Consider the following 16,305-nt stretch of genomic DNA (forward strand, 5'->3'; position numbering starts at 1 on the left):
TTTTAATATATCGCATTTTGCAAGAGAGTAGGAGGTGAAAAATTTTGTTGAGTTGGTCTTGGCAAGATGACAAGATCAGTGTTTGATGAATTTTGTAGTGTGTAAGTGGAAAGTATGTTAGATTTCAGAGAGGCAAGTATGGTGTCCACTGACTTGGTGGGTGGAGCCCTACAGACATAGTTTAGTGAATTAGAACTTCCAGGGGAGAGAAATTTAATTTTATGGGGTATAAAGACATGTGGTGGAGATGTCATATGTTATTTCAAGACTAACAGAGAAAGGATTTGGAGTCTTATTGCAAGGGTTACGTTGGCTGTGGTCCAAGATAATTGGGAGCTACACTATCCAATATGGCAGTCCCTAGCTGTGTATGGCACTGAGTATTAAAACTGAGACACACTATAAGTGTGGAATGTAATTGTAAAATACACACTGGATCTTTGAAGGATTAATATGAAAAATAATGTAAGATATCTCATTGACAGCTTTTTATGTTGATTACACACATAAATAACATTTTGGATATATTACGTTAAATAAAATTTATTATTAAAATGAATTTATCTGTTTAGTTTTTTTCATGTCTCTACTAGAAGGTTGAGAATTACATATGTGGCTTGCATTATATTTTTACTAAATGACACTGGTGTGGAGGATGTAACAGAGCACCAGGTAGTTGTGGGGACATACTTGGTTATCAGGGCAGCACCAAGGTTCTGCTTATTAGTAGAGGCAAGTGCTACTGAATTTTCAGGCATTGCAGATAGCCATCATATTCTAATAATGGGGCACATGGGGAAGGTATGGTGATCTCAGGATAAGTTCATAAATCTACAGTATTTTGTAATGGGAAATAAAGCATTATATAAAAAAAAAATCAAAAGAACAATTTTTTTTTTTTTTTTTTGGTGTAAAGTCACCATTGGTGGTAAGATTTCTTTGGGAAGAAAGATAAGTGAAGTGCTGGGGAACTATTTTGACTTTTGAACTTTTCTCTAGGAAAGTTCTCTTCTAGTGGGAAATAAGGAAAGTTTGGATAAGTGTTTAATTTTGCCTTTTGATTATGGTCAATGTTGCTGCAATGAAAATAAGAAACACATGAGGGAAGATTGTACTTTAGATGGGACTGAATAGATACCTGAATTTGGGGGACTAGAATTCAGGCGTGGGCTGGTGTATTGGGTATATATATTGGGTATGCAGTACAATGTAGGTAATTAAAGAAAAACAGAAAACCTCCTTTAAAATTTTTTGTAGCCTAAATTTCATATAGCAAAGTGTGCAAATCTTAAGTATATAGCTCATTGAATTTTTGCATATGTATATGTAACCACAGCCTAGATAACAATGTAAAACATTTACATCCAATTTAGAAGGCTTCCTTTTGCTCCTTTCCAGTAAATACTATCTGCCCTCATCCCCCCCACCAACCCCTTCCCCCGCCTCGAGGTATCCACTATTCTGACTTTCATTATCATGGGTTAATTTTGCCTATATTTGAACTTCACATAAACATGTACTCTGTTGTTTCTGACTTCTTTTCCTAAGCATAAAGCCTGTGATAATTATCTATAGTATTGCATAGGTGGATATATTATTTTTTTATTGTTGTGTGTTATTCTGTTATGAGACTATATAATTATTTAGTCTGTTAATGAACAGACAGTTTAAGTTTTAGCCCTATGGTTAATAAAGATTCTATAAATATTTTTTAACACGCATTTTGATTGAAGTATGCAAAAGCTTCTTTTGGATATATACTTAGAAGTGGATTTGCTGGATAATAGAGTAGGCATATGTTTAGCTTTTATAAATACTGCCAAAGTGTTTTCAAAAATATTTGAGTCAGTTTGCACAGCTATCAACAATGTCCAAGAGTTCCAATTGCTCCACATCCTTATTGACACTTAGTATTTGTATTTTATCCATTCTGGTGTGTGTAAGCAAAATGTCTTTTGTTTTAATTTTTATTTTCCTGATGTTGAGCACCCATTAATGTGTGTATTGACTGTTTCAATATCTTCTTCCATGAAGTAATTATTCAAGTCTTTTGACCATTTGAAAAAAAGGGTTGTTAGCTGCTTTTCCTATTCATTTGAAGGAATTAAAAATTCTACCTGTAAGTACATATATGTGTAAGTGTATGTATATGTATGTGTATTATGCATATGGGCATGTATGTGTAATATATATCAGTAACATATACATATATAATGCATAACCAGATCTTTATCTCAATCTATCTCTGTCTATATCTATCTTCTCCCAAACTATGCCTTGCTTATTATTAATGATATCTTTTGATGGCAGATGTTCTTAATTTTGATGAAGTTTTGCCTTTTATGGTTAGTGATGTGTCCTATTTAAGAGCTCTCTTACTGTTCTTCTTGAGGTCAGAAGAACAGCAATGTGAAAGGGTATGAGTGAGAAAGAAAACATAACAAACCCATTGCAGCTTTGGCTCTGTCAACATTTTGGGTTTCCTGATCTTCTGGCTTCACCCCATGCTTATATTACCCCTTCCTCCATTTGGTTGATGCACAGAGCACTTGAAGTCTGAAGGTGCCAGAATTACAAGTATTTTCAATTTAATAGACATATATTTATTTACCTATTTTCATTTTTAAAAAAGAGTTTAAGAAGATATAATTGACATACAATTAACTACAATGTTTAAAGTGTTAATTTTGATAAATTTTGACATACGTATATACTCATGAAGCCACCACCACAGTCTTGTCTCTCCCTCCTGCCTTCTTCCATTCCTTTACTGCTTTTGAGGTAACCACTAATTTGCTTTCTGTCACTCTTCTGTTTTCATTCTCAAGATTTTTATATAAATAGAATGGTACAGTATGTAATCATTTTTGTCTGCTATCTATTACTCAGTATAAATATTTTGAGATTCTTCCATCTTGTTACATCTATGATAATTACTTTTTATTACTGAGTAGTATTCCACTGTATGGATATACTACCATATGTTTGTCCATTCACCTGTTGATGGGCATTTGGATTGCTGTCAGTTTATGGCTATTGCAAACAAATCTATTATAAACATTCATGTACAAGTCATTGTATGGACATATCCTTTCATTTCTCTTCGGTAATAAACAGAAGTGGAATGGTGAAGTCACATGATAGGTATATATTTAACTTTTTAAGAAAGTGCCAGACTGTTTTCCAAAGTGGTTGTACCATTTTACACTTTCACCAGTATTGTTTAAGATTTTTAGCCCCCCACATCCTCACTAACACTTGGTATGGCCCACTTTTTAACTGAAGACATTTAAATAGGTATATAGTGGTATCTCATTGTGGTTTTAATCTGCATTTCCCTAATAAATAATGATGCTGAGTATCTTTTCATGTGATCATTTGTCATCCATATATTTTTTTTGTGAAGTGTTTATCCAACTATTTGCCCATTTTATTTTATTTTTATTTATTTATTTATTTATTTGAAGATTTTATTTATTTATTTGATGGAGAGAGACAGCCAGAGAGAGAACACAAGCAGGGTAAGTGGGAGAGAGAAGCAGGCTTCCCGCCGAGCAGGGAGCCCGAGGCGGGGCTCGATCCCAGGATCCTGGGATCATGACCTGAGCCGAAGGCAGACGCTTAATGACTGAGCCACCCAGGCGCCCCTATTTGCCCATTTTAAAGTAGGTTAACCACATGCAGAAGAATGAGACTGGACCACTTTCTTACACTATACACAAAAATAAATTCAAAATGGATGAAAGACCCAAATGTGAGACAGGAATCCATCAAAATCCCAGAGAACACACGCAGCAACCTCTTTGACCTCAGCCGCAGCAACTTCTTGCTAGACACATCTCCAGAGGCAAGGGAAACAAAAGCAAAAATGAACCATTGGGACTTCATCAGTAATAAAAAGCTTTTGCACAGCAACGGAAATAACAAAACTAAAAGGCAACCTATGGAATAGGAGAAGATATTTCCAAATGATATATTAGATAAAGGGCTAATACCCAAAATATAAAGAACTTACCAAACTCAACACCCAAAAAACAAATAATTCAGTCAAGAAATGGGCAGAAGAGATGAACAGACATTTCTCCAAAGAAGATATACAAATGGCTAACAGACACATGAAAAAATGCTCCATATCACTCGGCATCAGGGAAATACAAATCAAAAACCACAGTGAGATATCACCTCACACTGGTCAGAATGGCTAAAATTAACAAGTCAGGAAACAACAGATGTTGGCAAGGATATGGAGAAAGGGGAACATTCTTACATTGTTGGTGGGAATGCAAACTGGTAAAGCCACTATGGAAAACAGTATGGAAGTTCCTCAAAAAGTTAAAAATAGAACTACCCTATGACCTAGGAATTGCACTATTAGGTATTTATCCAAAGGATATAAACATAGTGATTAGAAAGGGCACCTGCACCCCAATGTTTATAGCTGCACCCCAATGTTTATAGCAGCAATGTCCACAATAGCCAAACTGTGGAAAGACCCGAGATGTCCATCGACAGATGAATGGGTAAAGAAGATGTGGTAGCTATATACAATGGAATATTACTCAGCCATCAAAAAGAATGAAATCTTGCATTTGCAATGATGTGTTTGGAACTAGAAGGTATTATGCTAAGCCAAATAAGCCAGTCAGAGAATGACAAATAATATAATTTCACTCATTTGTGGAATTTAAGAAACAAAACAGATGAACATAGGGGAAGGGAAGGAAAAATAAAATAAGATAGAAACAGCGGGGGAGGCAAACCATAAGAGACCCTTAACTATAGGAAACAAGCTGAGGGTTACTGGAGGGGAGGTGGGTGGGGGGATGGGACAATTGGGTGATGGGCATTAAGGAGGAGGGCACTTGATGTAATGAGCACTGGGTGTTATATGCAACTGATGAATCACTAAACTCTACCTCTGAAACTAATAATACACTATATGTTAACTTAATTGAATTTAAATAAAAAAAATTTTTTTAAAGTAGGTTATTTCTTATTCCTGAGATCTCAAGGGTCTTTATATATATATATGTTTATATATATTCTGAATTCAAGTCGTTTACTGAATATGAATTTTTAGATAGTCCATGGCTTATCTTTTCATTCAATTAACAGAGATCTTAATTTTCAGAAGTCCAACTCATCACTTTTTTTCTTTTATGAACTGTAGCTTTGTTGTTGTATCCAAGAACTTGTTGCTCAAAAAAGATCACAAGGATTTTCTCCTATATTTTGGAAGTTTTATAGGTTTTTGCATTTGCGTGTATAATCCATATTGAGTTAATTTTTGTATACAGTTGAGATATGGACCAAAGTGGCTTTCTGGTGTGCGTGTGTGTTTGTTTACACATAGCTGTCCAGTGATTGTTCTTTTACCTTTGTTAAAAATCAGTTGTTTCTGTTCTTTATTTTTTGTTCCCTTTGTCTACTTATCTTTTTTTTTTTTTTTTACTTGTCTATCTTGATGCCAATACCACAGAGTTTAGTTTACTCTTCTTGAAATCAGTCAGTATAAATCCTTTAACTTCATTCACCTTTTGCAAAAGTGTTTTGGCTATTCTAGGTCCTTTGAGTTTCCATATGAATTTTAGGATCAGCTTGTAAATTCCTACAAAACAACCCGCTGAGATTTTGACTGGGATTATAATGAATCTGTGAATCTTTTTGGAAGTATTAACATTGTTTTTCCCCTCAGCAATAAATGGGAATGCTTACTTTCTTTTGTCTCTCTAACATAGTATATTCTCAGAAATTTTAATTTTTTAACCTAGGAACAGTTTTTTTTTTTTTAATTTTTTTATTGTTATGTTAATCCCCATACATTACATCATTAGTTTTAGATATAGTGTTCCATGATTCATTGTTTGTGCATAACCTAGGAACAGTTTTTAAGTATAGTTATAATTAGCATTTCTCTAATAATGAGAAACACTAGTGATATTTTCATATATTTAATGGCTGTTGGTATTACATCACACCTTTTCCTCACTTTTCTGCTGGATTTTGATCTCAATTTTTAAGAGGACTACATATTAGGCATATTAGCTTTTCATTTGAGGTATAAGTTGCATATATTTTCCCCTGCACTTTGTCATTTGTTTTTTGACTTTCTTATGATATAAAATTTAAAAATTAATGTTATTAATCTTTTATTGTTTCTGGTATTTTAGTCATACTTAGAAATGTCTTCTGTCATCTAAGGTTATAAAGAAATTCACTCTTTTTTTCTGAAATGTTTGTATGATTTTGTTTTTTTTACACTTGGATGTCTGATCTTTTTACAAATTGTACCAGTATATGGTGTGAGGAATGGATCCAAATTTATCTTTTTCCATATGGCTATCCAGTTGTTCTATCACCATTTATAAAAAAAAAGTCTATCTTTTCCCTGCTGAGTTGAGCTGTTGCCTTCATTATATACTAAGTTTCATAGGCACTTGAGCTATTTCTGTGTTTTCTGTTCTGTTCTGTTCTGTTCTATTTGTCTGCCAGTCTATTCATAAGCCAATACCACACTGCTTTAATTATAGGAGCTTCATAATGTTTTCATATCTTGAAGATAACTTCCCACATATTGTTATTCTTGTTTTAGGGTTTTCCTGGTTATTCATTTTTAACCATAATGTTTATAACTAATCTATCTAGCTTAAAAAAAAAAAAAACCCAAAACCAAACCTCATGGCATGTTTACTGATTGCATCCTAAGCTTCTTATAAGCAAACTTAGGGAGAATTGACATCTTTGAATCTTCAGACTTCCATCTCAAGGTAGTATGGTATGTCTTCCTAGTTTAGTATCTTTTAGGAGCGTTTCATAATTTTCCTCATCTATGTTTTGCACATTTCTTATTAGATTTATGGTTGGAAATTTTATTGTATTTTATTTTTGCTACTGTAATGAGGGTTCTATCTTTCATTATATCTTCTGATTATTATTTGCATATATGAATTCTATTGAATTCTATTTTAATTTTATACTTTGTAATATAATTGTTATTTTTTATGGAAGTTTTCCCATGGACTCTTCTAGGTTTTGCAAAATGTAACAAAATCTTCTATAAATAGAGATGATTTTACCTGTTTTCTTCTGATTATAATGCCTCTTATCCCTTTACCACTTATAACTGCATTTTCTAATACCTTTAATACAATGTTAAGTAATAGTGAGGACTGTAGGCATCTCAGCTTTCCTTCTGGTTCTAATTAGGAATGCCTCTAGAGTTTTCAAATTAAATTACTGGTGTTTTATATATTTATTTCACATATTTAATCATCTTAAAGAAGCATTCGTCATGGAGCACCTGGCTGGCTCAGTTGGTAGAGCATGCAACTCTTGATCTCAAGGTTGGTAAGTTCAAGCCCCACATTGGGTGTAAAGCTTACTTAAAAAAAAAAAAAGAAAGTATCCATTATTCCTTGATTCAGATAAGTATTTTAAAGATTTTATTTATTTATTTATTTATTTATTTATTTATTTATTTATTTAGTGGGGGTGGGGAGGAGCAGAGGGGAAGGGAGAGGGAGGCGGAAAGAATCTCAAGCGGACTCCAAGCTGAGTGTGGAGTCCAACCTGAAATTCAATATCAGGATCCTGAGATCATGGCCTGAGCCAAACAGAAAGTTGGAGGCTAAACTGACTTAGCCAGCCAGGTGCCCAGATTCAAATAAGTATTTTAAAAGCATGAATGGATATTGAATTTTGTCATCCTCTTTTCATCTTCAGGATTTTATTTCTTCAAAATTTCATCTTAGATCTTTAATCTCTCCACCTCTACAGACTCTTCTACTTCTTTTTATCTTATTTTTTAAAGTAGGCTGCATGCCCATCATGGAGCCCAATGTGGGGCTTGAACTCATGACCCTGAGATCAAGACCTGAGCTGAGATCAAAAGTCGGACACTTAACTGACTGAGCCACCCAGGTGTCCCCAGCCTCTTCTATTTCTAAGCATATCCAAGCCTGCTTAAAGTTTATTTAAAAATTTCCTTTGATCCTCCTTTTCTCTTCCCCCTTTTCTGTCCACAATTAGGGAGAGTAACCAGTGTTTTTTCTCCACATTCACAGTCTCAATGCTAATTTTTGGTATGTTATATATGCAATTTCTTGCCCATGTCTCTTTTTGTACCCCAGTGTCAGAGTGTAACGCCCTGTTCAGATACATGTATATTGCAAAATCTGACTTTTCCATGTCAGTGAGGACTTCATGTACAATTTTCAGGGCATCCTTGAACCCTGAGTTCAACTCCTGTTTATGTGCCTTGATTACTGTCCTGAAATTTAAGTGTGAGACTACCAGGAGGAAGGAGTCACTCTGTCTGACTTGAATTTGAAGGTGTTATGTCCATTCCAATTTTTCAGTGGGTAGAAAGTTTTAGTTATGCAAGATGAATAACATAGAGATCTGTTGTACAAAACAGCACCTCTAGTTAACTATACTGTATTGTACACTTACAAACTTATAACGAGGGTACATCTCATGTTAAGTAACCTTACCACACAAACACACACACACGCATGCACACACACAAAACTAAGAGACAGAAACAAGGAACATAATATAATAAACCCCACTATATTCCATGTCATTCTTATGAGAAAATATACAGCATTTTTAAAGAAAGTAAATTGTAGAAAAAATTGCACCATCATTTAATTAACACCATGTTTTAGAGGAAACTTTTTACAGCAATGGGTATAATTGAGTTTCTATATTCTTTTACAAATGCACAAATTATGGAATTATGGAATAATTATTGAATAAAAGTATGAATCATTCATATAGTGAACTTCTGCCTTAGCCAAAATAATAGAGAACATGTACTGATTCTTGGCCTCCAAAAATGAGGTATCTTTAGAAAAATGTCACCATGGTTATGTGTTATTCTTCCCTGCTGTCTCCGCATGGCACATTACTGCTTCCATAGAACCAATAGTAATACAGCAGTTACTTCTTTCTCTCCATGCACAGGTTTAAAGACCTTTTGGGGAAGCTTCCATTTTATTTGATAACACAAAGTCTTTGGTAGCTTTGAAGATTTCTAGATAATTTTACTGAAAAAGGTAATGTGATGAGGGTTAAGAGGTTCTTCTTTCCTACCTTCAGAGATGACTTCTCTGAAAAGCACGGCTGTGGGAAATGTCTCAACAGCAACTACTTTTTTTGTTTGTTTCACAAATGGACAAGAACTCATCCTACATTCTTCTCTTTATTCTTAGAGTGTGGTCATTGTAACAGGGCTGGATTCTCTCCTCAACATCCTCATGAACTTGCCTTCTTAGACCTCTCCTACTCCTTTGTCATTTCACTTAAAATGCTAATGAACTTTATACCATGGAAGAACATCATCACTAATTTGAAATGCAAGATTCCACTCTTCTCTTTTGCTTTTTCTGCTGTTTAGTGACTGCTACTTTGTTGTTAGTTACTGTTTTAATACTTGTGGCCTGGGGTCACTATGGGATCTGTGTCCCTCTGGTCTGTTCTCTGCTGATACTTGGTTTGTACTGAGAATAGATATTGGTGGTGTCATGGCCCTCCCAGTGGTAATGGTCAGTCTTTCTGTGACCACAACACCACCAAATTGCATGTGCTGCACACCTCACCAAACTCCTTTTTATCAGCACCTGTTTTATAAGCTGGTAGATTTTATAGTCAAGCATTATGACTGACCATCTTCACCTCTTACATACTCATCCTTTCCATCATCCTCAATTTCCTCTCTCCTGAGGCAGATACAAAACCTGTTTCTTTTTCCTTGGATCAAGGAAATCCTTGTATCAAAGACCACCTCTTGGGACCAGAAGCTATAGCAGTGATTCTCAAATTGAAGCATGTACCTGAATCACTTGGAGGGCTTGCTGAAATGCAGATTCCAGGCCACACCCACAGAATTTCTGATTGAGTAGGTCTCGGGTAGGATTCAAGAAATTTCATTCCTAAGAAGTTCCCAGGTGATGCTGCTACTGCTACTCTAGGAACCAACCACTGAGAATCACTGGGCTACACTATTATCTTCTATAGCAAAGTAGCCATGCTGAACCATTTACTTAGTTCCTAGTTTTCTGACATGAAAACTCTGAGATTTTTCCTTTGAGTTGGAGACATACTGATATATCAAGTGCATCTCATTTTCAATTTTTTTCATAATACATTTTCAATTTTAAACATTTTCCTTCTAAAAAGTGATGGTTTTTAATTTTTCCTCAAATGTTTCTTTCCTACCCCTTTCCTTTGTGTGCAATCTTCTCCCATACTCTTCATTTGCTTTCCTTCTCCTCCATCTTGGTTTGGGTTTCTCCTAAGACCCTGAGATGAAGATGCACGTGGAAGTGATTTGTTAGGAAGCGTTCCCAGGTAAATCCAATTGAGAATGCAGAAGTGAGACAGAGAAAGACTGAGAAAATGTGTGACATCAAGCAAACTCTGATAATGGGCAACTCTGGCTCAAGCCTACATGGAGTCTTTGAAGACACTGTGTGACATGCCTCAGAATCATTCTGAGCAGGGCCAGACATCTGGAATATTTATATCCCAAAACATATCATTCATGGGCTCAGGGGTACTCCAAGGATGTAACTTTCCTGGCACCCTGGGCTCTCCTGTGCAAGGGAAGCAGGCTCTGTCATCCTGAGTGTTGCTCTCAGGCAAATAAAAGCAGGTGCTAGCTGTTGGGAGTTTGTGAAGGCATACTTAAAGCTGGCATGCATCAAAATGAGAACACGATCTGAGAGGATGTGGGTGAAGCACTAACAAGTATTTGGTATACCTCCCAACTGGCAGAGGTATTTCTATGTTATTGGTGTGACATTAAGGAGGGAAAAGTTGCATCTGAATTGGCCATTTGTCATTTCTCTCTTGAGTTTTCTTCCTTTGGGAAATATTTTCTGCTCTTGATACGTGATCATGAACAAAATCCATAACAGAGTATATCTCTCTTTATCTTTATACTCTATGTGAGTGAAATTTTGGTTTTGCTCATTGTGAATAAATCATTCCCTCTTATAATGGAAGGGAAGACGTCTGTTTGGCTGTTAGTGGCATCCCAACTTCTGTCCATTTTCTTCCCAGATATTTAGAGCTGGAGCCACTGATTCCTTCCCACTTATCCTGGTATTATTCTAATTCTGACAAAAACTGGCAGTTCTTCGATAGCCCTCAACCTCCTGGAGGATACTGGCAACTCCTTGCTGCTCCCAACTGAAACCAAATGAAGAGGATATTGGGAACTCCTTACTCTCCTGTCTAGTGTCCCTGAAGATGCTTTGGAAGCAGACATTCCAACATTCCATTATTTCCGAGTGTTTGGGCCTCATTTGTAGGGCTGCATATCTGCCTATGCTGGATATTTTCATTTTGCTCCTGTGTGTCCATTCTCTATGCTTATCCATCCTGCTCTCTCCCTAGGTGTCTGACATATACAGACTGCATTAGCAGACTTTCTTGCTTTCTCTTATTTGCAAGCAGTGTGGGAAAATAAGAGTGAGGACAGGGTATTTATTCCTCTGGCCTCCTTTCTGTGGGAGTGCTGTGGGCTGCATCCATTCACCAAGAGTCACAGTGAGGTCAAGTGGCCCTTCCTACACAGCTCACTCTCTTTGTGACTAATTCAGGCCTAAAAATGGTTACAAGGCCTCATTTTTAGTCCTGGGATGCTGCACAGTCTTTTCTGATTTTCCTATATCCTATGCATACTTTGGAAATAGTCCCTGTTGTCTCTACATAACCACATTGCATGGGTTTATACCTCCCTTGACATCTTGTGCACCCAGAGGGTCTAGCCGGTGGGCTATAGAATCAGTTTTTTTAAAAACCTCATCTGGTCATCTCTGATCCACTCTACCCACCCACAGGACAGAGTCACAAATGAAAGCCAAAGCAGTTACATATCTCTCTGCCTCTCCTTCTTCACACGAATAATGACAAGTTGAGTGTCCTGTCTCTTCTCTGAATTTAGGAATGTCATTTCACATAGGAAGTGCTGATGAATTATTCCAGAGCAGTGTCTACCCTTTCTCTTCTTAAAGTTACATATGGTTTGGAAAAGCAACCTCCTGAAATAGCTCCCATTTTGTTTATTTACCTAAAGTATGCACAGAATAACCTGGGTCCAGGGAAACAGCTGGGCTGAAGGGGAAATAGTCTTTGAGAAGTTGTAGTCTTCACATTTTCTAGTGGCTTTTTTGAGATGATTTGAAAAATAAATATTTCAACAGTGAAACAGTTCTGAGCTATATTTGTGGAACTTGAGAAGCAATAATTTAACATATAACTATGCGCATATGTGAGATATGTAATTATATGTTTATTCACAAGAGAAAACCTGGTTTGAGCAATTGATTCCTCTTCTCTGTAAATGACCAGTTTTCTCTGGCCAAAAACAGATGATACCTCTAAAATGGGTACCTATCTTTCCATGCTCTAGGAGAGTAGAGAATGGAAGAATCCTTTTCTTTTAACCATATTCCTGCTCTTCTCTTCCATAAGGAAGAGGAGTGGACTCATTACAGCTGGAACGAGGAGACTGAACTGGGAATGACTGGCCAGTCCCTGTAGGCCTCCCTTTTTAGGACTGGCCTGTCCTCTGGACCAATACTTGTCTCCTCTTCTACGTGTTTCATCCCCCTTGGTAGGGAAGGCCTGATGTACATTTCCTCTGTGCCTGGGTTCATCAGACCTTTTTGGGGAATGCAGTGAGGGAAGGAGAGAATCCCATTGTGACTGTGGAGCCAAGCTATATCCTCCAGTTAACTTTATCAGTGTTAAAGCTGATCTTTTGATCTTTTTTTTTTTTTTTTTTTTTTTGTGAGGCTCCTGTGTTTCATGTCTCAATTAGTTCTCTACTGAAAGAGCACAGAGTAAGATGAGGGATTATCATCTTTAACAATGCAACAATCTCCTTTGCATACACTCAGTGTAACATCACTTGCCTTTGCCCACATATGCAAGGCTTTACTGGGCTTCCAGATTTTTGCTTTTCTGAGTTGGTCTGCCTGCAATGCCCTCCTCCACTCTCTGCTATTAACCTACTTATTATTCATGACGAATTGGAATATATTTCTAGTATGTCATAAACCTAATAAAACATTTTCCTAGTAACAATACAACAGTAACACATAATGGGGCATGATTTCTGAATGGAAATTTAAAGTAAAATAAATTAAAGATATGACTATTAATCTGTTATAAAAGCAAAAAGATACCATATACTAAAACATACAATTACTTTACATCAAAAACCAATTCTCTAATTTTATTTATTTTTTATTTTTTATTTTTTTTAAAGATTTTATTTATTTATTCATGAGAGACAGAGGCAGAGGGAGAAGCAGGCTCCCCGTGGAGCAGAGAGCCCGATGCGGGACTCAATCCCAGGACCCTGGGATCATGACCTGAGCCGAAGGCAGACGCTTAACCGACTGAGCCACCCAGGTGTCCCAAAACCAATTCTCTAATTTTAAAAGATGGGCAGTGAACTACTTCCTGAACTGATTACCTAAGGAAACTCAATAGGCAATTAAGTGCAATAAGAGGGTCCATGAGAAATAGATATCTATGAGTAGATGATTAAAAATGAACCTCATGATCTAGGAGAAAAGATGGCGGGGGAGTAGGGGACCCTATTCCAACTGGTCCCTGGAATTGAGCTGGATATCTACCAGACCACTCTGAACACCCACAAAATCAGCCTGAGATGTAAGAAGATAGATCTGGATCTCTACAAACAGAATATCGCAGATGGTTGGTTTTGAGGTACGAAGTGGGGAGCCATGATTCTGCAGGCAGATATCGGAGGATAAATGGCAGTGGGAGGGAGCCTGGTCGTGGGGATCCTACACCGCAGGTGAGTGATGGCCTCGAGCACTGGGGCCGGGGCACAGACTCACAGACCGGTAGCGGCGGGGAAAGGACTTTAGGGCAGCCCCTGGGATGGAAACCTGGAGCGTGGGGGTCGCATGTGCGAACTGGGAGCGTTTGGTGGTTTTAGAAGCACAAAGGACAGAGACAAGCCCCAACCAGGAGGCAGGACTGGGGGTGCTGCGGAGGGGAGCACAACCCAGGACGCTGCGGTTTATAGCAGCACAGACAGAAATGGAGACTGTGGCCTGGAGAGCTCACTGAAGAACAGACTGTGATCTCTCTGCTCTGAGGCAGAGGGTTGGAAATGGTCTCCTCTGCTCTGACTCTTGGAAGAGATGTGGAAAGCCACCAGGGAAAGCTGCCAGAGAACAAAAGCCCCAAAAAACTGGTTCCCACTGAGCCCATCCCCCGCCATGGGGGGCAGGGCAACTCTGCCCAAACAGGATTGCCTGAGTAATAGTGTGGCAGGCCCCTCTCCCAGAAGACAGGCTGGGAGAACAAGAGGCCAGCAACCCTAAGGTCCCTAGGAAACAGGTGCATCTTGCTTGGGTTCTGGTCAATAACTTGGACTCTATACATTCCCTCAAACACCCATCAACAGAATGACTAGGAGGAGGAACCCTCAAAATAGAAAAGACTCAGAGATTATGACTTACGCAGCAGATTTACAAATGGATGCAGATATAACCAAGATGTTGGAGATGGAATTCAGGCTAGCAATTGTGAAGACAATAGCTAGAATGGAGAAATCAATTAATGGCAACATAGAGTCTCTAATGGCAGAAATGAAAGCTGAATTGGCAAAACTTAAAAATGCTATCAATGAGATCCAATCCAATCTAGATAATCTAACAGCTAGGGTAAGTGAGGCAGAAGAACGAATCAGTGACCTGGAAGACAATTTAATAGATAAAAAGGGAAAAGAGGAGGCCAGGGGAAAACAACTCAGAATCCATGAAAATAGAATCAGAGAAATAAGGGACACCATGAAGCGTTCCAATGTCAGAATTATTGAAATCCCGGAGGGAGTGGAGAGAGAGAGAGGACTAGAAGATATATTTGAGCAAACTGTAGCTGAGAACTTCCCTAATCTGGGGAATGAAACAAACATTCATGTCCTAGAGGCAGAGAGGACCCCTCCCAAGATCAAGGAAAACAGGCCAACACCCCGGCACGTAATAGTAAAACTCGCAAATCTTAGAACCAAGGAAACCATCTTAAAGGCAGTTAAGGGGAAGAGATTCCTTACATACAGAGGGAGGAACATCAGAATAATGTCAGACCTATCCACAGAGACCTGGCAAGCCAGAAAGGCCTGGCAAGACATACTCAGGGTACTAAATGAGAAGAACAAGCAGCCAAGAATACTTTATCCAGCAAGGCTGTCATTTAGAATGGATGAAGAGATGCAGAGCTTCCAAGACCGACAGAAACTGAAAGAATATGTGACCACTAAGCTGTCCCTGCAAGATATATTAAGGGGCGTTCTATAAAAGGAGAAAGACCCCAAGAGTGATATACAGAAATTTACAGGGACAATCTATAAAAACAACGTCTTCACAGGCAACATGATGACAATTCATATCTTTCAATAATCACTCTCAACTTCACTGGCCTAAATGCTCCCATAAAACGGCACAGGGTTGCAGATTGGATAAAAAGACAGGACCCATCCATATGCTGCCTACAAGAGACTCATTTTGAACCTAAAGATACATCCAGACTGAAAGTGAAGGGATGGAGATCCATCTTCCATGCCAGCGGACCTCAAAAGAAAGCTGGGGTAGCAATTCTTATTTCAGACAAATTAGATTTTAAACTAAAGTCTGTAGTTAGAGACACAGAAGGACAGTATATCATTCTTAAAGGGTCTATCCAACAAGAAGATCTAACAATTGTAAATATCTATGCCCCCAACATGGGAGCAGCCATACACATAAGCCAACTGTTAGCCAAAATAAAGAGTCATATTGATAACAATACGTTAATTGTAGGAGACCTCAATACTCCACTCTCAGCAATGGACAGATCATCTAAGCAGAAAATCAACAAGGAAACAAGAGCTTTGAATGATACACTGGAACAGATGGACCTCATAGATATTTACAGAACATTCCACCCTAAAACAACAGAATACTCATTCTTCTCGAGCGCACATGGAACTTTCTCCAGAATAGACCACATACTGGGTCAGAAATCAGGTCTCAACTGATACCAAAAGATTGAGATTATTCCCTGCATATTCTCAGACCACAATGCTTTAAAACTCAATCACAAGAAAAAATTTGGCAGAAATTCAAACACTTGGAAGCTAAAGACCACTCTACTCAAGAATGTTTGGGTCAACCAGGAAATCAAAGAAGAACTTAAACAATTCGTGGAAATCAATGAGAACGAGAACACATCGGTCCAAAACCTATGGGATACTGCAAAGGCGGTTCTAAGGGG

General features: G+C 37.7%; 1 protein-coding gene across 1 annotated transcript in view; it reads left to right on the forward strand.

The window, feature by feature from the left end:
- The window catches only part of LOC118555230 (olfactory receptor 8B3-like), a 238,155-nt gene that overhangs the window by 88,069 nt on the left and 133,781 nt on the right, over positions 1-16,305 (forward strand).

Source organism: Halichoerus grypus, chromosome 11 (assembly GCF_964656455.1).
Source record: "Halichoerus grypus chromosome 11, mHalGry1.hap1.1, whole genome shotgun sequence".
Taxonomy (NCBI): domain Eukaryota; kingdom Metazoa; phylum Chordata; class Mammalia; order Carnivora; family Phocidae; genus Halichoerus; species Halichoerus grypus.